The following is a 22,339-nucleotide window of genomic DNA, read 5'->3' on the forward strand; positions in this document are numbered from 1 at the left end:
GATCCACACACGACGAGGCTCACTGGAGTACAATACGACATAGGCAGGAAAATACTGTTCCCGCCCGGGATCGAACCGGGGACCTTCTGCGTGTGAAGCAGACGTGATAACCGCTACACTACGGAAACGACGGACACGCTCAGTCCCTCCTTGTGCACTCGAATACGCCTCAGCCTTTCTCTCGTCCGCGCATGCACACACCATAGTTCTTTTGACAGCCTGAAACCCATCGCAGCCGAGGGCTCAAGAAGTCTTCGGGGTGCCCGAGAGGGTGTCTGCCGTAGCACCCCTAACGAGATAGCGGCGTTTCGCGCAGTCGTTATTGCAAGTCACATCAGCAAAAACAATCACCTCCTTAGCAGCAGGCAGTGCGCGCCCAGCGGCAGCTCTACATGAAGGTACCAATAGCCCAGGAAGGCCGCCGACCGCGGGAATTCGCGCCGCCTCCATCCCGCCAGCCTACACGAGACTTCCAGAGCACCCTGGAAGACATCGAGGGACTGGAGTAACTGGCATGCGACGTGTCACAGGGCTCGTTGGTCTAGGGGTATGATTCCTGCTTAGGGTGCAGGAGGTCCCGGGTTCAAATCCCGGACGAGCCCTAGCGTTTTGTGCAAACTGATCGCACGTCAGTGGCTGAGTCAGCGCAAAAAGCTCGCCGCCAATATCAAATGAATTTCTTATTTGATGTGAGCAATTGACACTCTGGTCCGACGCGTGAAGGCAGTTACGAAGGTTTCGGGTACAGATGGTAGCAGATGCATGTTAGTAAGTCTCGCTTAAAGTGATGAAAAAGTGTTTCCGCCCGGGATCGAACCGGGGACCTTCTGCGTGTTAGGCAGACGTGATAACCGCTACACCACGGAAACTGCTTATGTGCACCTTACTTCATAGACAACTTGTAGTGATGTTGCCATCGTAACTAAAAAATTCAATAAATGTGGTACTTGCAAAACGAAGGGACATGCAGCAGATCCACACACGACGAGGCTCACTGGAGTACAATACGACATAGGCAGGAAAATACTGTTCCCGCCCGGGATCGAACCGGGGACCTTCTGCGTGTGAAGCAGACGTGATAACCGCTACACTACGGAAACGACGGACACGCTCAGTCCCTCCTTGTGCACTCGAATACGCCTCAGCCTTTCTCTCGTCCGCGCATGCACACACCATAGTTCTTTTGACAGCCTGAAACCCATCGCAGCCGAGGGCTCAAGAAGTCTTCGGGGTGCCCGAGAGGGTGTCTGCCGTAGCACCCCTAACGAGATAGCGGCGTTTCGCGCAGTCGTTATTGCAAGTCACATCAGCAAAAACAATCACCTCCTTAGCAGCAGGCAGTGCGCGCCCAGCGGCAGCTCTACATGAAGGTACCAATAGCCCAGGAAGGCCGCCGACCGCGGGAATTCGCGCCGCCTCCATCCCGCCAGCCTACACGAGACTTCCAGAGCACCCTGGAAGACATCGAGGGACTGGAGTAACTGGCATGCGACGTGTCACAGGGCTCGTTGGTCTAGGGGTATGATTCCTGCTTAGGGTGCAGGAGGTCCCGGGTTCAAATCCCGGACGAGCCCTAGCGTTTTGTGCAAACTGATCGCACGTCAGTGGCTGAGTCAGCGCAAAAAGCTCGCCGCCAATATCAAATGAATTTCTTATTTGATGTGAGCAATTGACACTCTGGTCCGACGCGTGAAGGCAGTTACGAAGGTTTCGGGTACAGATGGTAGCAGATGCATGTTAGTAAGTCTCGCTTAAAGTGATGAAAAAGTGTTTCCGCCCGGGATCGAACCGGGGACCTTCTGCGTGTTAGGCAGACGTGATAACCGCTACACCACGGAAACTGCTTATGTGCACCTTACTTCATAGACAACTTGTAGTGATGTTGCCATCGTAACTAAAAAATTCAATAAATGTGGTACTTGCAAAACGAAGGGACATGCAGCAGATCCACACACGACGAGGCTCACTGGAGTACAATACGACATAGGCAGGAAAATACTGTTCCCGCCCGGGATCGAACCGGGTACCTTCTGCGTGTGAAGCAGACGTGATAACCGCTACACTACGGAAACGACGGACACGCTCAGTCCCTCCTTGTGCACTCGAATACGCCTCAGCCTTTCTCTCGTCCGCGCATGCACACACCATAGTTCTTTTGACAGCCTGAAACCCATCGCAGCCGAGGGCTCAAGAAGTCTTCGGGGTGCCCGAGAGGGTGTCTGCCGTAGCACCCCTAACGAGATAGCGGCGTTTCGCGCAGTCGTTATTGCAAGTCACATCAGCAAAAACAATCACCTCCTTAGCAGCAGGCAGTGCGCGCCCAGCGGCAGCTCTACATGAAGGTACCAATAGCCCAGGAAGGCCGCCGACCGCGGGAATTCGCGCCGCCTCCATCCCGCCAGCCTACACGAGACTTCCAGAGCACCCTGGAAGACATCGAGGGACTGGAGTAACTGGCATGCGACGTGTCACAGGGCTCGTTGGTCTAGGGGTATGATTCCTGCTTAGGGTGCAGGAGGTCCCGGGTTCAAATCCCGGACGAGCCCTAGCGTTTTGTGCAAACTGATCGCACGTCAGTGGCTGAGTCAGCGCAAAAAGCTCGCCGCCAATATCAAATGAATTTCTTATTTGATGTGAGCAATTGACACTCTGGTCCGACGCGTGAAGGCAGTTACGAAGGTTTCGGGTACAGATGGTAGCAGATGCATGTTAGTAAGTCTCGCTTAAACTGATGAAAAAGTGTTTCCGCCCGGGATCGAACCGGGGACCTTCTGCGTGTTAGGCAGACGTGATAACCGCTACACCACGGAAACTGCTTATGTGCACCTTACTTCATAGACAACTTGTAGTGATGTTGCCATCGTAACTAAAAAATTCAATAAATGTGGTACTTGCAAAACGAAGGGACATGCAGCAGATCCACACACGACGAGGCTCACTGGAGTACAATACGACATAGGCAGGAAAATACTGTTCCCGCCCGGGATCGAACCGGGGACCTTCTGCGTGTGAAGCAGACGTGATAACCGCTACACTACGGAAACGACGGACACGCTCAGTCCCTCCTTGTGCACTCGAATACGCCTCAGCCTTTCTCTCGTCCGCGCATGCACACACCATAGTTCTTTTGACAGCCTGAAACCCATCGCAGCCGAGGGCTCAAGAAGTCTTCGGGGTGCCCGAGAGGGTGTCTGCCGTAGCACCCCTAACGAGATAGCGGCGTTTCGCGCAGTCGTTATTGCAAGTCACATCAGCAAAAACAATCACCTCCTTAGCAGCAGGCAGTGCGCGCCCAGCGGCAGCTCTACATGAAGGTACCAATAGCCCAGGAAGGCCGCCGACCGCGGGAATTCGCGCCGCCTCCATCCCGCCAGCCTACACGAGACTTCCAGAGCACCCTGGAAGACATCGAGGGACTGGAGTAACTGGCATGCGACGTGTCACAGGGCTCGTTGGTCTAGGGGTATGATTCCTGCTTAGGGTGCAGGAGGTCCCGGGTTCAAATCCCGGACGAGCCCTAGCGTTTTGTGCAAACTGATCGCACGTCAGTGGCTGAGTCAGCGCAAAAAGCTCGCCGCCAATATCAAATGAATTTCTTATTTGATGTGAGCAATTGACACTCTGGTCCGACGCGTGAAGGCAGTTACGAAGGTTTCGGGTACAGATGGTAGCAGATGCATGTTAGTAAGTCTCGCTTAAAGTGATGAAAAAGTGTTTCCGCCCGGGATCGAACCGGGGACCTTCTGCGTGTTAGGCAGACGTGATAACCGCTACACCACGGAAACTGCTTATGTGCACCTTACTTCATAGACAACTTGTAGTGATGTTGCCATCGTAACTAAAAAATTCAATAAATGTGGTACTTGCAAAACGAAGGGACATGCAGCAGATCCACACACGACGAGGCTCACTGGAGTACAATACGACATAGGCAGGAAAATACTGTTCCCGCCCGGGATCGAACCGGGGACCTTCTGCGTGTGAAGCAGACGTGATAACCGCTACACTACGGAAACGACGGACACGCTCAGTCCCTCCTTGTGCACTCGAATACGCCTCAGCCTTTCTCTCGTCCGCGCATGCACACACCATAGTTCTTTTGACAGCCTGAAACCCATCGCAGCCGAGGGCTCAAGAAGTCTTCGGGGTGCCCGAGAGGGTGTCTGCCGTAGCACCCCTAACGAGATAGCGGCGTTTCGCGCAGTCGTTATTGCAAGTCACATCAGCAAAAACAATCACCTCCTTAGCAGCAGGCAGTGCGCGCCCAGCGGCAGCTCTACATGAAGGTACCAATAGCCCAGGAAGGCCGCCGACCGCGGGAATTCGCGCCGCCTCCATCCCGCCAGCCTACACGAGACTTCCAGAGCACCCTGGAAGACATCGAGGGACTGGAGTAACTGGCATGCGACGTGTCACAGGGCTCGTTGGTCTAGGGGTATGATTCCTGCTTAGGGTGCAGGAGGTCCCGGGTTCAAATCCCGGACGAGCCCTAGCGTTTTGTGCAAACTGATCGCACGTCAGTGGCTGAGTCAGCGCAAAAAGCTCGCCGCCAATATCAAATGAATTTCTTATTTGATGTGAGCAATTGACACTCTGGTCCGACGCGTGAAGGCAGTTACGAAGGTTTCGGGTACAGATGGTAGCAGATGCATGTTAGTAAGTCTCGCTTAAAGTGATGAAAAAGTGTTTCCGCCCGGGATCGAACCGGGGACCTTCTGCGTGTTAGGCAGACGTGATAACCGCTACACCACGGAAACTGCTTATGTGCACCTTACTTCATAGACAACTTGTAGTGATGTTGCCATCGTAACTAAAAAATTCAATAAATGTGGTACTTGCAAAACGAAGGGACATGCAGCAGATCCACACACGACGAGGCTCACTGGAGTACAATACGACATAGGCAGGAAAATACTGTTCCCGCCCGGGATCGAACCGGGGACCTTCTGCGTGTGAAGCAGACGTGATAACCGCTACACTACGGAAACGACGGACACGCTCAGTCCCTCCTTGTGCACTCGAATACGCCTCAGCCTTTCTCTCGTCCGCGCATGCACACACCATAGTTCTTTTGACAGCCTGAAACCCATCGCAGCCGAGGGCTCAAGAAGTCTTCGGGGTGCCCGAGAGGGTGTCTGCCGTAGCACCCCTAACGAGATAGCGGCGTTTCGCGCAGTCGTTATTGCAAGTCACATCAGCAAAAACAATCACCTCCTTAGCAGCAGGCAGTGCGCGCCCAGCGGCAGCTCTACATGAAGGTACCAATAGCCCAGGAAGGCCGCCGACCGCGGGAATTCGCGCCGCCTCCATCCCGCCAGCCTACACGAGACTTCCAGAGCACCCTGGAAGACATCGAGGGACTGGAGTAACTGGCATGCGACGTGTCACAGGGCTCGTTGGTCTAGGGGTATGATTCCTGCTTAGGGTGCAGGAGGTCCCGGGTTCAAATCCCGGACGAGCCCTAGCGTTTTGTGCAAACTGATCGCACGTCAGTGGCTGAGTCAGCGCAAAAAGCTCGCCGCCAATATCAAATGAATTTCTTATTTGATGTGAGCAATTGACACTCTGGTCCGACGCGTGAAGGCAGTTACGAAGGTTTCGGGTACAGATGGTAGCAGATGCATGTTAGTAAGTCTCGCTTAAAGTGATGAAAAAGTGTTTCCGCTCGGGATCGAACCGGGGACCTTCTGCGTGTTAGGCAGACGTGATAACCGCTACACCACGGAAACTGCTTATGTGCACCTTACTTCATAGACAACTTGTAGTGATGTTGCCATCGTAACTAAAAAATTCAATAAATGTGGTACTTGCAAAACGAAGGGACATGCAGCAGATCCACACACGACGAGGCTCACTGGAGTACAATACGACATAGGCAGGAAAATACTGTTCCCGCCCGGGATCGAACCGGGTACCTTCTGCGTGTGAAGCAGACGTGATAACCGCTACACTACGGAAACGACGGACACGCTCAGTCCCTCCTTGTGCACTCGAATACGCCTCAGCCTTTCTCTCGTCCGCGCATGCACACACCATAGTTCTTTTGACAGCCTGAAACCCATCGCAGCCGAGGGCTCAAGAAGTCTTCGGGGTGCCCGAGAGGGTGTCTGCCGTAGCACCCCTAACGAGATAGCGGCGTTTCGCGCAGTCGTTATTGCAAGTCACATCAGCAAAAACAATCACCTCCTTAGCAGCAGGCAGTGCGCGCCCAGCGGCAGCTCTACATGAAGGTACCAATAGCCCAGGAAGGCCGCCGACCGCGGGAATTCGCGCCGCCTCCATCCCGCCAGCCTACACGAGACTTCCAGAGCACCCTGGAAGACATCGAGGGACTGGAGTAACTGGCATGCGACGTGTCACAGGGCTCGTTGGTCTAGGGGTATGATTCCTGCTTAGGGTGCAGGAGGTCCCGGGTTCAAATCCCGGACGAGCCCTAGCGTTTTGTGCAAACTGATCGCACGTCAGTGGCTGAGTCAGCGCAAAAAGCTCGCCGCCAATATCAAATGAATTTCTTATTTGATGTGAGCAATTGACACTCTGGTCCGACGCGTGAAGGCAGTTACGAAGGTTTCGGGTACAGATGGTAGCAGATGCATGTTAGTAAGTCTCGCTTAAAGTGATGAAAAAGTGTTTCCGCCCGGGATCGAACCGGGGACCTTCTGCGTGTTAGGCAGACGTGATAACCGCTACACCACGGAAACTGCTTATGTGCACCTTACTTCATAGACAACTTGTAGTGATGTTGCCATCGTAACTAAAAAATTCAATAAATGTGGTACTTGCAAAACGAAGGGACATGCAGCAGATCCACACACGACGAGGCTCACTGGAGTACAATACGACATAGGCAGGAAAATACTGTTCCCGCCCGGGATCGAACCGGGGACCTTCTGCGTGTGAAGCAGACGTGATAACCGCTACACTACGGAAACGACGGACACGCTCAGTCCCTCCTTGTGCACTCGAATACGCCTCAGCCTTTCTCTCGTCCGCGCATGCACACACCATAGTTCTTTTGACAGCCTGAAACCCATCGCAGCCGAGGGCTCAAGAAGTCTTCGGGGTGCCCGAGAGGGTGTCTGCCGTAGCACCCCTAACGAGATAGCGGCGTTTCGCGCAGTCGTTATTGCAAGTCACATCAGCAAAAACAATCACCTCCTTAGCAGCAGGCAGTGCGCGCCCAGCGGCAGCTCTACATGAAGGTACCAATAGCCCAGGAAGGCCGCCGACCGCGGGAATTCGCGCCGCCTCCATCCCGCCAGCCTACACGAGACTTCCAGAGCACCCTGGAAGACATCGAGGGACTGGAGTAACTGGCATGCGACGTGTCACAGGGCTCGTTGGTCTAGGGGTATGATTCCTGCTTAGGGTGCAGGAGGTCCCGGGTTCAAATCCCGGACGAGCCCTAGCGTTTTGTGCAAACTGATCGCACGTCAGTGGCTGAGTCAGCGCAAAAAGCTCGCCGCCAATATCAAATGAATTTCTTATTTGATGTGAGCAATTGACACTCTGGTCCGACGCGTGAAGGCAGTTACGAAGGTTTCGGGTACAGATGGTAGCAGATGCATGTTAGTAAGTCTCGCTTAAAGTGATGAAAAAGTGTTTCCGCCCGGGATCGAACCGGGGACCTTCTGCGTGTTAGGCAGACGTGATAACCGCTACACCACGGAAACTGCTTATGTGCACCTTACTTCATAGACAACTTGTAGTGATGTTGCCATCGTAACTAAAAAATTCAATAAATGTGGTACTTGCAAAACGAAGGGACATGCAGCAGATCCACACACGACGAGGCTCACTGGAGTACAATACGACATAGGCAGGAAAATACTGTTCCCGCCCGGGATCGAACCGGGGACCTTCTGCGTGTGAAGCAGACGTGATAACCGCTACACTACGGAAACGACGGACACGCTCAGTCCCTCCTTGTGCACTCGAATACGCCTCAGCCTTTCTCTCGTCCGCGCATGCACACACCATAGTTCTTTTGACAGCCTGAAACCCATCGCAGCCGAGGGCTCAAGAAGTCTTCGGGGTGCCCGAGAGGGTGTCTGCCGTAGCACCCCTAACGAGATAGCGGCGTTTCGCGCAGTCGTTATTGCAAGTCACATCAGCAAAAACAATCACCTCCTTAGCAGCAGGCAGTGCGCGCCCAGCGGCAGCTCTACATGAAGGTACCAATAGCCCAGGAAGGCCGCCGACCGCGGGAATTCGCGCCGCCTCCATCCCGCCAGCCTACACGAGACTTCCAGAGCACCCTGGAAGACATCGAGGGACTGGAGTAACTGGCATGCGACGTGTCACAGGGCTCGTTGGTCTAGGGGTATGATTCCTGCTTAGGGTGCAGGAGGTCCCGGGTTCAAATCCCGGACGAGCCCTAGCGTTTTGTGCAAACTGATCGCACGTCAGTGGCTGAGTCAGCGCAAAAAGCTCGCCGCCAATATCAAATGAATTTCTTATTTGATGTGAGCAATTGACACTCTGGTCCGACGCGTGAAGGCAGTTACGAAGGTTTCGGGTACAGATGGTAGCAGATGCATGTTAGTAAGTCTCGCTTAAAGTGATGAAAAAGTGTTTCCGCCCGGGATCGAACCGGGGACCTTCTGCGTGTTAGGCAGACGTGATAACCGCTACACCACGGAAACTGCTTATGTGCACCTTACTTCATAGACAACTTGTAGTGATGTTGCCATCGTAACTAAAAAATTCAATAAATGTGGTACTTGCAAGACGAAGGGACATGCAGCAGATCCACACACGACGAGGCTCACTGGAGTACAATACGACATAGGCAGGAAAATACTGTTCCCGCCCGGGATCGAACCGGGGACCTTCTGCGTGTGAAGCAGACGTGATAACCGCTACACTACGGAAACGACGGACACGCTCAGTCCCTCCTTGTGCACTCGAATACGCCTCAGCCTTTCTCTCGTCCGCGCATGCACACACCATAGTTCTTTTGACAGCCTGAAACCCATCGCAGCCGAGGGCTCAAGAAGTCTTCGGGGTGCCCGAGAGGGTGTCTGCCGTAGCACCCCTAACGAGATAGCGGCGTTTCGCGCAGTCGTTATTGCAAGTCACATCAGCAAAAACAATCACCTCCTTAGCAGCAGGCAGTGCGCGCCCAGCGGCAGCTCTACATGAAGGTACCAATAGCCCAGGAAGGCCGCCGACCGCGGGAATTCGCGCCGCCTCCATCCCGCCAGCCTACACGAGACTTCCAGAGCACCCTGGAAGACATCGAGGGACTGGAGTAACTGGCATGCGACGTGTCACAGGGCTCGTTGGTCTAGGGGTATGATTCCTGCTTAGGGTGCAGGAGGTCCCGGGTTCAAATCCCGGACGAGCCCTAGCGTTTTGTGCAAACTGATCGCACGTCAGTGGCTGAGTCAGCGCAAAAAGCTCGCCGCCAATATCAAATGAATTTCTTATTTGATGTGAGCAATTGACACTCTGGTCCGACGCGTGAAGGCAGTTACGAAGGTTTCGGGTACAGATGGTAGCAGATGCATGTTAGTAAGTCTCGCTTAAAGTGATGAAAAAGTGTTTCCGCCCGGGATCGAACCGGGGACCTTCTGCGTGTTAGGCAGACGTGATAACCGCTACACCACGGAAACTGCTTATGTGCACCTTACTTCATAGACAACTTGTAGTGATGTTGCCATCGTAACTAAAAAATTCAATAAATGTGGTACTTGCAAAACGAAGGGACATGCAGCAGATCCACACACGACGAGGCTCACTGGAGTACAATACGACATAGGCAGGAAAATACTGTTCCCGCCCGGGATCGAACCGGGGACCTTCTGCGTGTGAAGCAGACGTGATAACCGCTACACTACGGAAACGACGGACACGCTCAGTCCCTCCTTGTGCACTCGAATACGCCTCAGCCTTTCTCTCGTCCGCGCATGCACACACCATAGTTCTTTTGACAGCCTGAAACCCATCGCAGCCGAGGGCTCAAGAAGTCTTCGGGGTGCCCGAGAGGGTGTCTGCCGTAGCACCCCTAACGAGATAGCGGCGTTTCGCGCAGTCGTTATTGCAAGTCACATCAGCAAAAACAATCACCTCCTTAGCAGCAGGCAGTGCGCGCCCAGCGGCAGCTCTACATGAAGGTACCAATAGCCCAGGAAGGCCGCCGACCGCGGGAATTCGCGCCGCCTCCATCCCGCCAGCCTACACGAGACTTCCAGAGCACCCTGGAAGACATCGAGGGACTGGAGTAACTGGCATGCGACGTGTCACAGGGCTCGTTGGTCTAGGGGTATGATTCCTGCTTAGGGTGCAGGAGGTCCCGGGTTCAAATCCCGGACGAGCCCTAGCGTTTTGTGCAAACTGATCGCACGTCAGTGGCTGAGTCAGCGCAAAAAGCTCGCCGCCAATATCAAATGAATTTCTTATTTGATGTGAGCAATTGACACTCTGGTCCGACGCGTGAAGGCAGTTACGAAGGTTTCGGGTACAGATGGTAGCAGATGCATGTTAGTAAGTCTCGCTTAAAGTGATGAAAAAGTGTTTCCGCCCGGGATCGAACCGGGGACCTTCTGCGTGTTAGGCAGACGTGATAACCGCTACACCACGGAAACTGCTTATGTGCACCTTACTTCATAGACAACTTGTAGTGATGTTGCCATCGTAACTAAAAAATTCAATAAATGTGGTACTTGCAAAACGAAGGGACATGCAGCAGATCCACACACGACGAGGCTCACTGGAGTACAATACGACATAGGCAGGAAAATACTGTTCCCGCCCGGGATCGAACCGGGGACCTTCTGCGTGTGAAGCAGACGTGATAACCGCTACACTACGGAAACGACGGACACGCTCAGTCCCTCCTTGTGCACTCGAATACGCCTCAGCCTTTCTCTCGTCCGCGCATGCACACACCATAGTTCTTTTGACAGCCTGAAACCCATCGCAGCCGAGGGCTCAAGAAGTCTTCGGGGTGCCCGAGAGGGTGTCTGCCGTAGCACCCCTAACGAGATAGCGGCGTTTCGCGCAGTCGTTATTGCAAGTCACATCAGCAAAAACAATCACCTCCTTAGCAGCAGGCAGTGCGCGCCCAGCGGCAGCTCTACATGAAGGTACCAATAGCCCAGGAAGGCCGCCGACCGCGGGAATTCGCGCCGCCTCCATCCCGCCAGCCTACACGAGACTTCCAGAGCACCCTGGAAGACATCGAGGGACTGGAGTAACTGGCATGCGACGTGTCACAGGGCTCGTTGGTCTAGGGGTATGATTCCTGCTTAGGGTGCAGGAGGTCCCGGGTTCAAATCCCGGACGAGCCCTAGCGTTTTGTGCAAACTGATCGCACGTCAGTGGCTGAGTCAGCGCAAAAAGCTCGCCGCCAATATCAAATGAATTTCTTATTTGATGTGAGCAATTGACACTCTGGTCCGACGCGTGAAGGCAGTTACGAAGGTTTCGGGTACAGATGGTAGCAGATGCATGTTAGTAAGTCTCGCTTAAAGTGATGAAAAAGTGTTTCCGCCCGGGATCGAACCGGGGACCTTCTGCGTGTTAGGCAGACGTGATAACCGCTACACCACGGAAACTGCTTATGTGCACCTTACTTCATAGACAACTTGTAGTGATGTTGCCATCGTAACTAAAAAATTCAATAAATGTGGTACTTGCAAAACGAAGGGACATGCAGCAGATCCACACACGACGAGGCTCACTGGAGTACAATACGACATAGGCAGGAAAATACTGTTCCCGCCCGGGATCGAACCGGGGACCTTCTGCGTGTGAAGCAGACGTGATAACCGCTACACTACGGAAACGACGGACACGCTCAGTCCCTCCTTGTGCACTCGAATACGCCTCAGCCTTTCTCTCGTCCGCGCATGCACACACCATAGTTCTTTTGACAGCCTGAAACCCATCGCAGCCGAGGGCTCAAGAAGTCTTCGGGGTGCCCGAGAGGGTGTCTGCCGTAGCACCCCTAACGAGATAGCGGCGTTTCGCGCAGTCGTTATTGCAAGTCACATCAGCAAAAACAATCACCTCCTTAGCAGCAGGCAGTGCGCGCCCAGCGGCAGCTCTACATGAAGGTACCAATAGCCCAGGAAGGCCGCCGACCGCGGGAATTCGCGCCGCCTCCATCCCGCCAGCCTACACGAGACTTCCAGAGCACCCTGGAAGACATCGAGGGACTGGAGTAACTGGCATGCGACGTGTCACAGGGCTCGTTGGTCTAGGGGTATGATTCCTGCTTAGGGTGCAGGAGGTCCCGGGTTCAAATCCCGGACGAGCCCTAGCGTTTTGTGCAAACTGATCGCACGTCAGTGGCTGAGTCAGCGCAAAAAGCTCGCCGCCAATATCAAATGAATTTCTTATTTGATGTGAGCAATTGACACTCTGGTCCGACGCGTGAAGGCAGTTACGAAGGTTTCGGGTACAGATGGTAGCAGATGCATGTTAGTAAGTCTCGCTTAAAGTGATGAAAAAGTGTTTCCGCCCGGGATCGAACCGGGGACCTTCTGCGTGTTAGGCAGACGTGATAACCGCTACACCACGGAAACTGCTTATGTGCACCTTACTTCATAGACAACTTGTAGTGATGTTGCCATCGTAACTAAAAAATTCAATAAATGTGGTACTTGCAAAACGAAGGGACATGCAGCAGATCCACACACGACGAGGCTCACTGGAGTACAATACGACATAGGCAGGAAAATACTGTTCCCGCCCGGGATCGAACCGGGGACCTTCTGCGTGTGAAGCAGACGTGATAACCGCTACACTACGGAAACGACGGACACGCTCAGTCCCTCCTTGTGCACTCGAATACGCCTCAGCCTTTCTCTCGTCCGCGCATGCACACACCATAGTTCTTTTGACAGCCTGAAACCCATCGCAGCCGAGGGCTCAAGAAGTCTTCGGGGTGCCCGAGAGGGTGTCTGCCGTAGCACCCCTAACGAGATAGCGGCGTTTCGCGCAGTCGTTATTGCAAGTCACATCAGCAAAAACAATCACCTCCTTAGCAGCAGGCAGTGCGCGCCCAGCGGCAGCTCTACATGAAGGTACCAATAGCCCAGGAAGGCCGCCGACCGCGGGAATTCGCGCCGCCTCCATCCCGCCAGCCTACACGAGACTTCCAGAGCACCCTGGAAGACATCGAGGGACTGGAGTAACTGGCATGCGACGTGTCACAGGGCTCGTTGGTCTAGGGGTATGATTCCTGCTTAGGGTGCAGGAGGTCCCGGGTTCAAATCCCGGACGAGCCCTAGCGTTTTGTGCAAACTGATCGCACGTCAGTGGCTGAGTCAGCGCAAAAAGCTCGCCGCCAATATCAAATGAATTTCTTATTTGATGTGAGCAATTGACACTCTGGTCCGACGCGTGAAGGCAGTTACGAAGGTTTCGGGTACAGATGGTAGCAGATGCATGTTAGTAAGTCTCGCTTAAAGTGATGAAAAAGTGTTTCCGCCCGGGATCGAACCGGGGACCTTCTGCGTGTTAGGCAGACGTGATAACCGCTACACCACGGAAACTGCTTATGTGCACCTTACTTCATAGACAACTTGTAGTGATGTTGCCATCGTAACTAAAAAATTCAATAAATGTGGTACTTGCAAAACGAAGGGACATGCAGCAGATCCACACACGACGAGGCTCACTGGAGTACAATACGACATAGGCAGGAAAATACTGTTCCCGCCCGGGATCGAACCGGGGACCTTCTGCGTGTGAAGCAGACGTGATAACCGCTACACTACGGAAACGACGGACACGCTCAGTCCCTCCTTGTGCACTCGAATACGCCTCAGCCTTTCTCTCGTCCGCGCATGCACACACCATAGTTCTTTTGACAGCCTGAAACCCATCGCAGCCGAGGGCTCAAGAAGTCTTCGGGGTGCCCGAGAGGGTGTCTGCCGTAGCACCCCTAACGAGATAGCGGCGTTTCGCGCAGTCGTTATTGCAAGTCACATCAGCAAAAACAATCACCTCCTTAGCAGCAGGCAGTGCGCGCCCAGCGGCAGCTCTACATGAAGGTACCAATAGCCCAGGAAGGCCGCCGACCGCGGGAATTCGCGCCGCCTCCATCCCGCCAGCCTACACGAGACTTCCAGAGCACCCTGGAAGACATCGAGGGACTGGAGTAACTGGCATGCGACGTGTCACAGGGCTCGTTGGTCTAGGGGTATGATTCCTGCTTAGGGTGCAGGAGGTCCCGGGTTCAAATCCCGGACGAGCCCTAGCGTTTTGTGCAAACTGATCGCACGTCAGTGGCTGAGTCAGCGCAAAAAGCTCGCCGCCAATATCAAATGAATTTCTTATTTGATGTGAGCAATTGACACTCTGGTCCGACGCGTGAAGGCAGTTACGAAGGTTTCGGGTACAGATGGTAGCAGATGCATGTTAGTAAGTCTCGCTTAAAGTGATGAAAAAGTGTTTCCGCTCGGGATCGAACCGGGGACCTTCTGCGTGTTAGGCAGACGTGATAACCGCTACACCACGGAAACTGCTTATGTGCACCTTACTTCATAGACAACTTGTAGTGATGTTGCCATCGTAACTAAAAAATTCAATAAATGTGGTACTTGCAAAACGAAGGGACATGCAGCAGATCCACACACGACGAGGCTCACTGGAGTACAATACGACATAGGCAGGAAAATACTGTTCCCGCCCGGGATCGAACCGGGTACCTTCTGCGTGTGAAGCAGACGTGATAACCGCTACACTACGGAAACGACGGACACGCTCAGTCCCTCCTTGTGCACTCGAATACGCCTCAGCCTTTCTCTCGTCCGCGCATGCACACACCATAGTTCTTTTGACAGCCTGAAACCCATCGCAGCCGAGGGCTCAAGAAGTCTTCGGGGTGCCCGAGAGGGTGTCTGCCGTAGCACCCCTAACGAGATAGCGGCGTTTCGCGCAGTCGTTATTGCAAGTCACATCAGCAAAAACAATCACCTCCTTAGCAGCAGGCAGTGCGCGCCCAGCGGCAGCTCTACATGAAGGTACCAATAGCCCAGGAAGGCCGCCGACCGCGGGAATTCGCGCCGCCTCCATCCCGCCAGCCTACACGAGACTTCCAGAGCACCCTGGAAGACATCGAGGGACTGGAGTAACTGGCATGCGACGTGTCACAGGGCTCGTTGGTCTAGGGGTATGATTCCTGCTTAGGGTGCAGGAGGTCCCGGGTTCAAATCCCGGACGAGCCCTAGCGTTTTGTGCAAACTGATCGCACGTCAGTGGCTGAGTCAGCGCAAAAAGCTCGCCGCCAATATCAAATGAATTTCTTATTTGATGTGAGCAATTGACACTCTGGTCCGACGCGTGAAGGCAGTTACGAAGGTTTCGGGTACAGATGGTAGCAGATGCATGTTAGTAAGTCTCGCTTAAAGTGATGAAAAAGTGTTTCCGCCCGGGATCGAACCGGGGACCTTCTGCGTGTTAGGCAGACGTGATAACCGCTACACCACGGAAACTGCTTATGTGCACCTTACTTCATAGACAACTTGTAGTGATGTTGCCATCGTAACTAAAAAATTCAATAAATGTGGTACTTGCAAAACGAAGGGACATGCAGCAGATCCACACACGACGAGGCTCACTGGAGTACAATACGACATAGGCAGGAAAATACTGTTCCCGCCCGGGATCGAACCGGGGACCTTCTGCGTGTGAAGCAGACGTGATAACCGCTACACTACGGAAACGACGGACACGCTCAGTCCCTCCTTGTGCACTCGAATACGCCTCAGCCTTTCTCTCGTCCGCGCATGCACACACCATAGTTCTTTTGACAGCCTGAAACCCATCGCAGCCGAGGGCTCAAGAAGTCTTCGGGGTGCCCGAGAGGGTGTCTGCCGTAGCACCCCTAACGAGATAGCGGCGTTTCGCGCAGTCGTTATTGCAAGTCACATCAGCAAAAACAATCACCTCCTTAGCAGCAGGCAGTGCGCGCCCAGCGGCAGCTCTACATGAAGGTACCAATAGCCCAGGAAGGCCGCCGACCGCGGGAATTCGCGCCGCCTCCATCCCGCCAGCCTACACGAGACTTCCAGAGCACCCTGGAAGACATCGAGGGACTGGAGTAACTGGCATGCGACGTGTCACAGGGCTCGTTGGTCTAGGGGTATGATTCCTGCTTAGGGTGCAGGAGGTCCCGGGTTCAAATCCCGGACGAGCCCTAGCGTTTTGTGCAAACTGATCGCACGTCAGTGGCTGAGTCAGCGCAAAAAGCTCGCCGCCAATATCAAATGAATTTCTTATTTGATGTGAGCAATTGACACTCTGGTCCGACGCGTGAAGGCAGTTACGAAGGTTTCGGGTACAGATGGTAGCAGATGCATGTTAGTAAGTCTCGCTTAAAGTGATGAAAAAGTGTTTCCGCCCGGGATCGAACCGGGGACCTTCTGCGTGTTAGGCAGACGTGATAACCGCTACACCACGGAAACTGCTTATGTGCACCTTACTTCATAGACAACTTGTAGTGATGTTGCCATCGTAACTAAAAAATTCAATAAATGTGGTACTTGCAAAACGAAGGGACATGCAGCAGATCCACACACGACGAGGCTCACTGGAGTACAATACGACATAGGCAGGAAAATACTGTTCCCGCCCGGGATCGAACCGGGGACCTTCTGCGTGTGAAGCAGACGTGATAACCGCTACACTACGGAAACGACGGACACGCTCAGTCCCTCCTTGTGCACTCGAATACGCCTCAGCCTTTCTCTCGTCCGCGCATGCACACACCATAGTTCTTTTGACAGCCTGAAACCCATCGCAGCCGAGGGCTCAAGAAGTCTTCGGGGTGCCCGAGAGGGTGTCTGCCGTAGCACCCCTAACGAGATAGCGGCGTTTCGCGCAGTCGTTATTGCAAGTCACATCAGCAAAAACAATCACCTCCTTAGCAGCAGGCAGTGCGCGCCCAGCGGCAGCTCTACATGAAGGTACCAATAGCCCAGGAAGGCCGCCGACCGCGGGAATTCGCGCCGCCTCCATCCCGCCAGCCTACACGAGACTTCCAGAGCACCCTGGAAGACATCGAGGGACTGGAGTAACTGGCATGCGACGTGTCACAGGGCTCGTTGGTCTAGGGGTATGATTCCTGCTTAGGGTGCAGGAGGTCCCGGGTTCAAATCCCGGACGAGCCCTAGCGTTTTGTGCAAACTGATCGCACGTCAGTGGCTGAGTCAGCGCAAAAAGCTCGCCGCCAATATCAAATGAATTTCTTATTTGATGTGAGCAATTGACACTCTGGTCCGACGCGTGAAGGCAGTTACGAAGGTTTCGGGTACAGATGGTAGCAGATGCATGTTAGTAAGTCTCGCTTAAAGTGATGAAAAAGTGTTTCCGCCCGGGATCGAACCGGGGACCTTCTGCGTGTTAGGCAGACGTGATAACCGCTACACCACGGAAACTGCTTATGTGCACCTTACTTCATAGACAACTTGTAGTGATGTTGCCATCGTAACTAAAAAATTCAATAAATGTGGTACTTGCAAGACGAAGGGACATGCAGCAGATCCACACACGACGAGGCTCACTGGAGTACAATACGACATAGGCAGGAAAATACTGTTCCCGCCCGGGATCGAACCGGGGACCTTCTGCGTGTGAAGCAGACGTGATAACCGCTACACTACGGAAACGACGGACACGCTCAGTCCCTCCTTGTGCACTCGAATACGCCTCAGCCTTTCTCTCGTCCGCGCATGCACACACCATAGTTCTTTTGACAGCCTGAAACCCATCGCAGCCGAGGGCTCAAGAAGTCTTCGGGGTGCCCGAGAGGGTGTCTGCCGTAGCACCCCTAACGAGATAGCGGCGTTTCGCGCAGTCGTTATTGCAAGTCACATCAGCAAAAACAATCACCTCCTTAGCAGCAGGCAGTGCGCGCCCAGCGGCAGCTCTACATGAAGGTACCAATAGCCCAGGAAGGCCGCCGACCGCGGGAATTCGCGCCGCCTCCATCCCGCCAGCCTACACGAGACTTCCAGAGCACCCTGGAAGACATCGAGGGACTGGAGTAACTGGCATGCGACGTGTCACAGGGCTCGTTGGTCTAGGGGTATGATTCCTGCTTAGGGTGCAGGAGGTCCCGGGTTCAAATCCCGGACGAGCCCTAGCGTTTTGTGCAAACTGATCGCACGTCAGTGGCTGAGTCAGCGCAAAAAGCTCGCCGCCAATATCAAATGAATTTCTTATTTGATGTGAGCAATTGACACTCTGGTCCGACGCGTGAAGGCAGTTACGAAGGTTTCGGGTACAGATGGTAGCAGATGCATGTTAGTAAGTCTCGCTTAAAGTGATGAAAAAGTGTTTCCGCCCGGGATCGAACCGGGGACCTTCTGCGTGTTAGGCAGACGTGATAACCGCTACACCACGGAAACTGCTTATGTGCACCTTACTTCATAGACAACTTGTAGTGATGTTGCCATCGTAACTAAAAAATTCAATAAATGTGGTACTTGCAAAACGAAGGGACATGCAGCAGATCCACACACGACGAGGCTCACTGGAGTACAATACGACATAGGCAGGAAAATACTGTTCCCGCCCGGGATCGAACCGGGGACCTTCTGCGTGTGAAGCAGACGTGATAACCGCTACACTACGGAAACGACGGACACGCTCAGTCCCTCCTTGTGCACTCGAATACGCCTCAGCCTTTCTCTCGTCCGCGCATGCACACACCATAGTTCTTTTGACAGCCTGAAACCCATCGCAGCCGAGGGCTCAAGAAGTCTTCGGGGTGCCCGAGAGGGTGTCTGCCGTAGCACCCCTAACGAGATAGCGGCGTTTCGCGCAGTCGTTATTGCAAGTCACATCAGCAAAAACAATCACCTCCTTAGCAGCAGGCAGTGCGCGCCCAGCGGCAGCTCTACATGAAGGTACCAATAGCCCAGGAAGGCCGCCGACCGCGGGAATTCGCGCCGCCTCCATCCCGCCAGCCTACACGAGACTTCCAGAGCACCCTGGAAGACATCGAGGGACTGGAGTAACTGGCATGCGACGTGTCACAGGGCTCGTTGGTCTAGGGGTATGATTCCTGCTTAGGGTGCAGGAGGTCCCGGGTTCAAATCCCGGACGAGCCCTAGCGTTTTGTGCAAACTGATCGCACGTCAGTGGCTGAGTCAGCGCAAAAAGCTCGCCGCCAATATCAAATGAATTTCTTATTTGATGTGAGCAATTGACACTCTGGTCCGACGCGTGAAGGCAGTTACGAAGGTTTCGGGTACAGATGGTAGCAGATGCATGTTAGTAAGTCTCGCTTAAAGTGATGAAAAAGTGTTTCCGCCCGGGATCGAACCGGGGACCTTCTGCGTGTTAGGCAGACGTGATAACCGCTACACCACGGAAACTGCTTATGTGCACCTTACTTCATAGACAACTTGTAGTGATGTTGCCATCGTAACTAAAAAATTCAATAAATGTGGTACTTGCAAAACGAAGGGACATGCAGCAGATCCACACACGACGAGGCTCACTGGAGTACAATACGACATAGGCAGGAAAATACTGTTCCCGCCCGGGATCGAACCGGGGACCTTCTGCGTGTGAAGCAGACGTGATAACCGCTACACTACGGAAACGACGGACACGCTCAGTCCCTCCTTGTGCACTCGAATACGCCTCAGCCTTTCTCTCGTCCGCGCATGCACACACCATAGTTCTTTTGACAGCCTGAAACCCATCGCAGCCGAGGGCTCAAGAAGTCTTCGGGGTGCCCGAGAGGGTGTCTGCCGTAGCACCCCTAACGAGATAGCGGCGTTTCGCGCAGTCGTTATTGCAAGTCACATCAGCAAAAACAATCACCTCCTTAGCAGCAGGCAGTGCGCGCCCAGCGGCAGCTCTACATGAAGGTACCAATAGCCCAGGAAGGCCGCCGACCGCGGGAATTCGCGCCGCCTCCATCCCGCCAGCCTACACGAGACTTCCAGAGCACCCTGGAAGACATCGAGGGACTGGAGTAACTGGCATGCGACGTGTCACAGGGCTCGTTGGTCTAGGGGTATGATTCCTGCTTAGGGTGCAGGAGGTCCCGGGTTCAAATCCCGGACGAGCCCTAGCGTTTTGTGCAAACTGATCGCACGTCAGTGGCTGAGTCAGCGCAAAAAGCTCGCCGCCAATATCAAATGAATTTCTTATTTGATGTGAGCAATTGACACTCTGGTCCGACGCGTGAAGGCAGTTACGAAGGTTTCGGGTACAGATGGTAGCAGATGCATGTTAGTAAGTCTCGCTTAAAGTGATGAAAAAGTGTTTCCGCCCGGGATCGAACCGGGGACCTTCTGCGTGTTAGGCAGACGTGATAACCGCTACACCACGGAAACTGCTTATGTGCACCTTACTTCATAGACAACTTGTAGTGATGTTGCCATCGTAACTAAAAAATTCAATAAATGTGGTACTTGCAAAACGAAGGGACATGCAGCAGATCCACACACGACGAGGCTCACTGGAGTACAATACGACATAGGCAGGAAAATACTGTTCCCGCCCGGGATCGAACCGGGGACCTTCTGCGTGTGAAGCAGACGTGATAACCGCTACACTACGGAAACGACGGACACGCTCAGTCCCTCCTTGTGCACTCGAATACGCCTCAGCCTTTCTCTCGTCCGCGCATGCACACACCATAGTTCTTTTGACAGCCTGAAACCCATCGCAGCCGAGGGCTCAAGAAGTCTTCGGGGTGCCCGAGAGGGTGTCTGCCGTAGCACCCCTAACGAGATAGCGGCGTTTCGCGCAGTCGTTATTGCAAGTCACATCAGCAAAAACAATCACCTCCTTAGCAGCAGGCAGTGCGCGCCCAGCGGCAGCTCTACATGAAGGTACCAATAGCCCAGGAAGGCCGCCGACCGCGGGAATTCGCGCCGCCTCCATCCCGCCAGCCTACACGAGACTTCCAGAGCACCCTGGAAGACATCGAGGGACTGGAGTAACTGGCATGCGACGTGTCACAGGGCTCGTTGGTCTAGGGGTATGATTCCTGCTTAGGGTGCAGGAGGTCCCGGGTTCAAATCCCGGACGAGCCCTAGCGTTTTGTGCAAACTGATCGCACGTCAGTGGCTGAGTCAGCGCAAAAAGCTCGCCGCCAATATCAAATGAATTTCTTATTTGATGTGAGCAATTGACACTCTGGTCCGACGCGTGAAGGCAGTTACGAAGGTTTCGGGTACAGATGGTAGCAGATGCATGTTAGTAAGTCTCGCTTAAAGTGATGAAAAAGTGTTTCCGCCCGGGATCGAACCGGGGACCTTCTGCGTGTTAGGCAGACGTGATAACCGCTACACCACGGAAACTGCTTATGTGCACCTTACTTCATAGACAACTTGTAGTGATGTTGCCATCGTAACTAAAAAATTCAATAAATGTGGTACTTGCAAAACGAAGGGACATGCAGCAGATCCACACACGACGAGGCTCACTGGAGTACAATACGACATAGGCAGGAAAATACTGTTCCCGCCCGGGATCGAACCGGGGACCTTCTGCGTGTGAAGCAGACGTGATAACCGCTACACTACGGAAACGACGGACACGCTCAGTCCCTCCTTGTGCACTCGAATACGCCTCAGCCTTTCTCTCGTCCGCGCATGCACACACCATAGTTCTTTTGACAGCCTGAAACCCATCGCAGCCGAGGGCTCAAGAAGTCTTCGGGGTGCCCGAGAGGGTGTCTGCCGTAGCACCCCTAACGAGATAGCGGCGTTTCGCGCAGTCGTTATTGCAAGTCACATCAGCAAAAACAATCACCTCCTTAGCAGCAGGCAGTGCGCGCCCAGCGGCAGCTCTACATGAAGGTACCAATAGCCCAGGAAGGCCGCCGACCGCGGGAATTCGCGCCGCCTCCATCCCGCCAGCCTACACGAGACTTCCAGAGCACCCTGGAAGACATCGAGGGACTGGAGTAACTGGCATGCGACGTGTCACAGGGCTCGTTGGTCTAGGGGTATGATTCCTGCTTAGGGTGCAGGAGGTCCCGGGTTCAAATCCCGGACGAGCCCTAGCGTTTTGTGCAAACTGATCGCACGTCAGTGGCTGAGTCAGCGCAAAAAGCTCGCCGCCAATATCAAATGAATTTCTTATTTGATGTGAGCAATTGACACTCTGGTCCGACGCGTGAAGGCAGTTACGAAGGTTTCGGGTACAGATGGTAGCAGATGCATGTTAGTAAGTCTCGCTTAAAGTGATGAAAAAGTGTTTCCGCCCGGGATCGAACCGGGGACCTTCTGCGTGTTAGGCAGACGTGATAACCGCTACACCACGGAAACTGCTTATGTGCACCTTACTTCATAGACAACTTGTAGTGATGTTGCCATCGTAACTAAAAAATTCAATAAATGTGGTACTTGCAAAA

The 22,339-nt window shown here is 53.7% G+C and overlaps 69 non-coding genes across 69 annotated transcripts; 23 read left to right on the plus strand and 46 right to left on the minus strand.

Moving 5' to 3' along the window:
* Positions 1-55: 55 nt before the first annotated feature.
* Positions 56-128, minus strand: Trnav-cac (transfer RNA valine (anticodon CAC)). The gene has a single exon. It is a non-coding gene; the product is annotated as a tRNA-Val (tRNA).
* Positions 129-530: 402 nt separating this feature from the next.
* Trnap-agg (transfer RNA proline (anticodon AGG)) lies at positions 531-602 on the plus strand. Its single transcript has one exon. It is a non-coding gene; the product is annotated as a tRNA-Pro (tRNA).
* A 194-nt stretch (positions 603-796) lies between these two features.
* Positions 797-869, minus strand: Trnav-aac (transfer RNA valine (anticodon AAC)). The gene has a single exon. It is a non-coding gene; the product is annotated as a tRNA-Val (tRNA).
* A 158-nt stretch (positions 870-1,027) lies between these two features.
* On the minus strand, positions 1,028-1,100 carry Trnav-cac (transfer RNA valine (anticodon CAC)). Its single transcript has one exon. It is a non-coding gene; the product is annotated as a tRNA-Val (tRNA).
* Positions 1,101-1,502: 402 nt separating this feature from the next.
* Trnap-agg (transfer RNA proline (anticodon AGG)) lies at positions 1,503-1,574 on the plus strand. The gene has a single exon. It is a non-coding gene; the product is annotated as a tRNA-Pro (tRNA).
* Positions 1,575-1,768: 194 nt separating this feature from the next.
* On the minus strand, positions 1,769-1,841 carry Trnav-aac (transfer RNA valine (anticodon AAC)). The gene has a single exon. It is a non-coding gene; the product is annotated as a tRNA-Val (tRNA).
* A 158-nt stretch (positions 1,842-1,999) lies between these two features.
* Trnav-cac (transfer RNA valine (anticodon CAC)) lies at positions 2,000-2,072 on the minus strand. The gene has a single exon. It is a non-coding gene; the product is annotated as a tRNA-Val (tRNA).
* A 402-nt stretch (positions 2,073-2,474) lies between these two features.
* On the plus strand, positions 2,475-2,546 carry Trnap-agg (transfer RNA proline (anticodon AGG)). The gene has a single exon. It is a non-coding gene; the product is annotated as a tRNA-Pro (tRNA).
* A 194-nt stretch (positions 2,547-2,740) lies between these two features.
* Trnav-aac (transfer RNA valine (anticodon AAC)) lies at positions 2,741-2,813 on the minus strand. Its single transcript has one exon. It is a non-coding gene; the product is annotated as a tRNA-Val (tRNA).
* A 158-nt stretch (positions 2,814-2,971) lies between these two features.
* On the minus strand, positions 2,972-3,044 carry Trnav-cac (transfer RNA valine (anticodon CAC)). Its single transcript has one exon. It is a non-coding gene; the product is annotated as a tRNA-Val (tRNA).
* A 402-nt stretch (positions 3,045-3,446) lies between these two features.
* Trnap-agg (transfer RNA proline (anticodon AGG)) lies at positions 3,447-3,518 on the plus strand. The gene has a single exon. It is a non-coding gene; the product is annotated as a tRNA-Pro (tRNA).
* A 194-nt stretch (positions 3,519-3,712) lies between these two features.
* On the minus strand, positions 3,713-3,785 carry Trnav-aac (transfer RNA valine (anticodon AAC)). The gene has a single exon. It is a non-coding gene; the product is annotated as a tRNA-Val (tRNA).
* A 158-nt stretch (positions 3,786-3,943) lies between these two features.
* Positions 3,944-4,016, minus strand: Trnav-cac (transfer RNA valine (anticodon CAC)). Its single transcript has one exon. It is a non-coding gene; the product is annotated as a tRNA-Val (tRNA).
* Positions 4,017-4,418: 402 nt separating this feature from the next.
* On the plus strand, positions 4,419-4,490 carry Trnap-agg (transfer RNA proline (anticodon AGG)). The gene has a single exon. It is a non-coding gene; the product is annotated as a tRNA-Pro (tRNA).
* Positions 4,491-4,684: 194 nt separating this feature from the next.
* Positions 4,685-4,757, minus strand: Trnav-aac (transfer RNA valine (anticodon AAC)). The gene has a single exon. It is a non-coding gene; the product is annotated as a tRNA-Val (tRNA).
* Positions 4,758-4,915: 158 nt separating this feature from the next.
* Positions 4,916-4,988, minus strand: Trnav-cac (transfer RNA valine (anticodon CAC)). The gene has a single exon. It is a non-coding gene; the product is annotated as a tRNA-Val (tRNA).
* Positions 4,989-5,390: 402 nt separating this feature from the next.
* Trnap-agg (transfer RNA proline (anticodon AGG)) lies at positions 5,391-5,462 on the plus strand. Its single transcript has one exon. It is a non-coding gene; the product is annotated as a tRNA-Pro (tRNA).
* Positions 5,463-5,656: 194 nt separating this feature from the next.
* On the minus strand, positions 5,657-5,729 carry Trnav-aac (transfer RNA valine (anticodon AAC)). Its single transcript has one exon. It is a non-coding gene; the product is annotated as a tRNA-Val (tRNA).
* A 158-nt stretch (positions 5,730-5,887) lies between these two features.
* Positions 5,888-5,960, minus strand: Trnav-cac (transfer RNA valine (anticodon CAC)). Its single transcript has one exon. It is a non-coding gene; the product is annotated as a tRNA-Val (tRNA).
* Positions 5,961-6,362: 402 nt separating this feature from the next.
* Trnap-agg (transfer RNA proline (anticodon AGG)) lies at positions 6,363-6,434 on the plus strand. The gene has a single exon. It is a non-coding gene; the product is annotated as a tRNA-Pro (tRNA).
* A 194-nt stretch (positions 6,435-6,628) lies between these two features.
* Trnav-aac (transfer RNA valine (anticodon AAC)) lies at positions 6,629-6,701 on the minus strand. The gene has a single exon. It is a non-coding gene; the product is annotated as a tRNA-Val (tRNA).
* A 158-nt stretch (positions 6,702-6,859) lies between these two features.
* Trnav-cac (transfer RNA valine (anticodon CAC)) lies at positions 6,860-6,932 on the minus strand. The gene has a single exon. It is a non-coding gene; the product is annotated as a tRNA-Val (tRNA).
* A 402-nt stretch (positions 6,933-7,334) lies between these two features.
* Trnap-agg (transfer RNA proline (anticodon AGG)) lies at positions 7,335-7,406 on the plus strand. The gene has a single exon. It is a non-coding gene; the product is annotated as a tRNA-Pro (tRNA).
* A 194-nt stretch (positions 7,407-7,600) lies between these two features.
* Trnav-aac (transfer RNA valine (anticodon AAC)) lies at positions 7,601-7,673 on the minus strand. The gene has a single exon. It is a non-coding gene; the product is annotated as a tRNA-Val (tRNA).
* Positions 7,674-7,831: 158 nt separating this feature from the next.
* Trnav-cac (transfer RNA valine (anticodon CAC)) lies at positions 7,832-7,904 on the minus strand. The gene has a single exon. It is a non-coding gene; the product is annotated as a tRNA-Val (tRNA).
* A 402-nt stretch (positions 7,905-8,306) lies between these two features.
* Trnap-agg (transfer RNA proline (anticodon AGG)) lies at positions 8,307-8,378 on the plus strand. The gene has a single exon. It is a non-coding gene; the product is annotated as a tRNA-Pro (tRNA).
* Positions 8,379-8,572: 194 nt separating this feature from the next.
* Trnav-aac (transfer RNA valine (anticodon AAC)) lies at positions 8,573-8,645 on the minus strand. The gene has a single exon. It is a non-coding gene; the product is annotated as a tRNA-Val (tRNA).
* A 158-nt stretch (positions 8,646-8,803) lies between these two features.
* Trnav-cac (transfer RNA valine (anticodon CAC)) lies at positions 8,804-8,876 on the minus strand. Its single transcript has one exon. It is a non-coding gene; the product is annotated as a tRNA-Val (tRNA).
* Positions 8,877-9,278: 402 nt separating this feature from the next.
* Trnap-agg (transfer RNA proline (anticodon AGG)) lies at positions 9,279-9,350 on the plus strand. The gene has a single exon. It is a non-coding gene; the product is annotated as a tRNA-Pro (tRNA).
* Positions 9,351-9,544: 194 nt separating this feature from the next.
* Trnav-aac (transfer RNA valine (anticodon AAC)) lies at positions 9,545-9,617 on the minus strand. Its single transcript has one exon. It is a non-coding gene; the product is annotated as a tRNA-Val (tRNA).
* A 158-nt stretch (positions 9,618-9,775) lies between these two features.
* Positions 9,776-9,848, minus strand: Trnav-cac (transfer RNA valine (anticodon CAC)). The gene has a single exon. It is a non-coding gene; the product is annotated as a tRNA-Val (tRNA).
* A 402-nt stretch (positions 9,849-10,250) lies between these two features.
* Trnap-agg (transfer RNA proline (anticodon AGG)) lies at positions 10,251-10,322 on the plus strand. Its single transcript has one exon. It is a non-coding gene; the product is annotated as a tRNA-Pro (tRNA).
* A 194-nt stretch (positions 10,323-10,516) lies between these two features.
* Positions 10,517-10,589, minus strand: Trnav-aac (transfer RNA valine (anticodon AAC)). Its single transcript has one exon. It is a non-coding gene; the product is annotated as a tRNA-Val (tRNA).
* Positions 10,590-10,747: 158 nt separating this feature from the next.
* Positions 10,748-10,820, minus strand: Trnav-cac (transfer RNA valine (anticodon CAC)). Its single transcript has one exon. It is a non-coding gene; the product is annotated as a tRNA-Val (tRNA).
* A 402-nt stretch (positions 10,821-11,222) lies between these two features.
* Positions 11,223-11,294, plus strand: Trnap-agg (transfer RNA proline (anticodon AGG)). Its single transcript has one exon. It is a non-coding gene; the product is annotated as a tRNA-Pro (tRNA).
* A 194-nt stretch (positions 11,295-11,488) lies between these two features.
* Trnav-aac (transfer RNA valine (anticodon AAC)) lies at positions 11,489-11,561 on the minus strand. The gene has a single exon. It is a non-coding gene; the product is annotated as a tRNA-Val (tRNA).
* A 158-nt stretch (positions 11,562-11,719) lies between these two features.
* Positions 11,720-11,792, minus strand: Trnav-cac (transfer RNA valine (anticodon CAC)). Its single transcript has one exon. It is a non-coding gene; the product is annotated as a tRNA-Val (tRNA).
* A 402-nt stretch (positions 11,793-12,194) lies between these two features.
* Trnap-agg (transfer RNA proline (anticodon AGG)) lies at positions 12,195-12,266 on the plus strand. Its single transcript has one exon. It is a non-coding gene; the product is annotated as a tRNA-Pro (tRNA).
* Positions 12,267-12,460: 194 nt separating this feature from the next.
* Positions 12,461-12,533, minus strand: Trnav-aac (transfer RNA valine (anticodon AAC)). Its single transcript has one exon. It is a non-coding gene; the product is annotated as a tRNA-Val (tRNA).
* A 158-nt stretch (positions 12,534-12,691) lies between these two features.
* Trnav-cac (transfer RNA valine (anticodon CAC)) lies at positions 12,692-12,764 on the minus strand. The gene has a single exon. It is a non-coding gene; the product is annotated as a tRNA-Val (tRNA).
* Positions 12,765-13,166: 402 nt separating this feature from the next.
* Positions 13,167-13,238, plus strand: Trnap-agg (transfer RNA proline (anticodon AGG)). The gene has a single exon. It is a non-coding gene; the product is annotated as a tRNA-Pro (tRNA).
* Positions 13,239-13,432: 194 nt separating this feature from the next.
* On the minus strand, positions 13,433-13,505 carry Trnav-aac (transfer RNA valine (anticodon AAC)). The gene has a single exon. It is a non-coding gene; the product is annotated as a tRNA-Val (tRNA).
* Positions 13,506-13,663: 158 nt separating this feature from the next.
* Trnav-cac (transfer RNA valine (anticodon CAC)) lies at positions 13,664-13,736 on the minus strand. Its single transcript has one exon. It is a non-coding gene; the product is annotated as a tRNA-Val (tRNA).
* Positions 13,737-14,138: 402 nt separating this feature from the next.
* On the plus strand, positions 14,139-14,210 carry Trnap-agg (transfer RNA proline (anticodon AGG)). The gene has a single exon. It is a non-coding gene; the product is annotated as a tRNA-Pro (tRNA).
* A 194-nt stretch (positions 14,211-14,404) lies between these two features.
* Positions 14,405-14,477, minus strand: Trnav-aac (transfer RNA valine (anticodon AAC)). The gene has a single exon. It is a non-coding gene; the product is annotated as a tRNA-Val (tRNA).
* A 158-nt stretch (positions 14,478-14,635) lies between these two features.
* On the minus strand, positions 14,636-14,708 carry Trnav-cac (transfer RNA valine (anticodon CAC)). The gene has a single exon. It is a non-coding gene; the product is annotated as a tRNA-Val (tRNA).
* A 402-nt stretch (positions 14,709-15,110) lies between these two features.
* Trnap-agg (transfer RNA proline (anticodon AGG)) lies at positions 15,111-15,182 on the plus strand. The gene has a single exon. It is a non-coding gene; the product is annotated as a tRNA-Pro (tRNA).
* A 194-nt stretch (positions 15,183-15,376) lies between these two features.
* Trnav-aac (transfer RNA valine (anticodon AAC)) lies at positions 15,377-15,449 on the minus strand. Its single transcript has one exon. It is a non-coding gene; the product is annotated as a tRNA-Val (tRNA).
* Positions 15,450-15,607: 158 nt separating this feature from the next.
* On the minus strand, positions 15,608-15,680 carry Trnav-cac (transfer RNA valine (anticodon CAC)). The gene has a single exon. It is a non-coding gene; the product is annotated as a tRNA-Val (tRNA).
* A 402-nt stretch (positions 15,681-16,082) lies between these two features.
* Trnap-agg (transfer RNA proline (anticodon AGG)) lies at positions 16,083-16,154 on the plus strand. Its single transcript has one exon. It is a non-coding gene; the product is annotated as a tRNA-Pro (tRNA).
* Positions 16,155-16,348: 194 nt separating this feature from the next.
* Positions 16,349-16,421, minus strand: Trnav-aac (transfer RNA valine (anticodon AAC)). Its single transcript has one exon. It is a non-coding gene; the product is annotated as a tRNA-Val (tRNA).
* A 158-nt stretch (positions 16,422-16,579) lies between these two features.
* Trnav-cac (transfer RNA valine (anticodon CAC)) lies at positions 16,580-16,652 on the minus strand. The gene has a single exon. It is a non-coding gene; the product is annotated as a tRNA-Val (tRNA).
* Positions 16,653-17,054: 402 nt separating this feature from the next.
* Trnap-agg (transfer RNA proline (anticodon AGG)) lies at positions 17,055-17,126 on the plus strand. Its single transcript has one exon. It is a non-coding gene; the product is annotated as a tRNA-Pro (tRNA).
* A 194-nt stretch (positions 17,127-17,320) lies between these two features.
* On the minus strand, positions 17,321-17,393 carry Trnav-aac (transfer RNA valine (anticodon AAC)). The gene has a single exon. It is a non-coding gene; the product is annotated as a tRNA-Val (tRNA).
* A 158-nt stretch (positions 17,394-17,551) lies between these two features.
* Trnav-cac (transfer RNA valine (anticodon CAC)) lies at positions 17,552-17,624 on the minus strand. The gene has a single exon. It is a non-coding gene; the product is annotated as a tRNA-Val (tRNA).
* A 402-nt stretch (positions 17,625-18,026) lies between these two features.
* Positions 18,027-18,098, plus strand: Trnap-agg (transfer RNA proline (anticodon AGG)). Its single transcript has one exon. It is a non-coding gene; the product is annotated as a tRNA-Pro (tRNA).
* Positions 18,099-18,292: 194 nt separating this feature from the next.
* Trnav-aac (transfer RNA valine (anticodon AAC)) lies at positions 18,293-18,365 on the minus strand. The gene has a single exon. It is a non-coding gene; the product is annotated as a tRNA-Val (tRNA).
* Positions 18,366-18,523: 158 nt separating this feature from the next.
* Trnav-cac (transfer RNA valine (anticodon CAC)) lies at positions 18,524-18,596 on the minus strand. The gene has a single exon. It is a non-coding gene; the product is annotated as a tRNA-Val (tRNA).
* Positions 18,597-18,998: 402 nt separating this feature from the next.
* On the plus strand, positions 18,999-19,070 carry Trnap-agg (transfer RNA proline (anticodon AGG)). Its single transcript has one exon. It is a non-coding gene; the product is annotated as a tRNA-Pro (tRNA).
* A 194-nt stretch (positions 19,071-19,264) lies between these two features.
* Positions 19,265-19,337, minus strand: Trnav-aac (transfer RNA valine (anticodon AAC)). The gene has a single exon. It is a non-coding gene; the product is annotated as a tRNA-Val (tRNA).
* A 158-nt stretch (positions 19,338-19,495) lies between these two features.
* Trnav-cac (transfer RNA valine (anticodon CAC)) lies at positions 19,496-19,568 on the minus strand. The gene has a single exon. It is a non-coding gene; the product is annotated as a tRNA-Val (tRNA).
* Positions 19,569-19,970: 402 nt separating this feature from the next.
* Positions 19,971-20,042, plus strand: Trnap-agg (transfer RNA proline (anticodon AGG)). The gene has a single exon. It is a non-coding gene; the product is annotated as a tRNA-Pro (tRNA).
* A 194-nt stretch (positions 20,043-20,236) lies between these two features.
* Positions 20,237-20,309, minus strand: Trnav-aac (transfer RNA valine (anticodon AAC)). Its single transcript has one exon. It is a non-coding gene; the product is annotated as a tRNA-Val (tRNA).
* A 158-nt stretch (positions 20,310-20,467) lies between these two features.
* Trnav-cac (transfer RNA valine (anticodon CAC)) lies at positions 20,468-20,540 on the minus strand. Its single transcript has one exon. It is a non-coding gene; the product is annotated as a tRNA-Val (tRNA).
* A 402-nt stretch (positions 20,541-20,942) lies between these two features.
* Trnap-agg (transfer RNA proline (anticodon AGG)) lies at positions 20,943-21,014 on the plus strand. The gene has a single exon. It is a non-coding gene; the product is annotated as a tRNA-Pro (tRNA).
* Positions 21,015-21,208: 194 nt separating this feature from the next.
* Positions 21,209-21,281, minus strand: Trnav-aac (transfer RNA valine (anticodon AAC)). Its single transcript has one exon. It is a non-coding gene; the product is annotated as a tRNA-Val (tRNA).
* A 158-nt stretch (positions 21,282-21,439) lies between these two features.
* Positions 21,440-21,512, minus strand: Trnav-cac (transfer RNA valine (anticodon CAC)). The gene has a single exon. It is a non-coding gene; the product is annotated as a tRNA-Val (tRNA).
* A 402-nt stretch (positions 21,513-21,914) lies between these two features.
* Positions 21,915-21,986, plus strand: Trnap-agg (transfer RNA proline (anticodon AGG)). Its single transcript has one exon. It is a non-coding gene; the product is annotated as a tRNA-Pro (tRNA).
* A 194-nt stretch (positions 21,987-22,180) lies between these two features.
* Trnav-aac (transfer RNA valine (anticodon AAC)) lies at positions 22,181-22,253 on the minus strand. Its single transcript has one exon. It is a non-coding gene; the product is annotated as a tRNA-Val (tRNA).
* Between the last annotated feature and the right edge of the window lie 86 nt (positions 22,254-22,339).

The sequence above is a fragment of the Schistocerca cancellata genome, chromosome 2, assembly GCF_023864275.1.
Source record: "Schistocerca cancellata isolate TAMUIC-IGC-003103 chromosome 2, iqSchCanc2.1, whole genome shotgun sequence".
Lineage (NCBI taxonomy): Eukaryota > Metazoa > Arthropoda > Insecta > Orthoptera > Acrididae > Schistocerca > Schistocerca cancellata.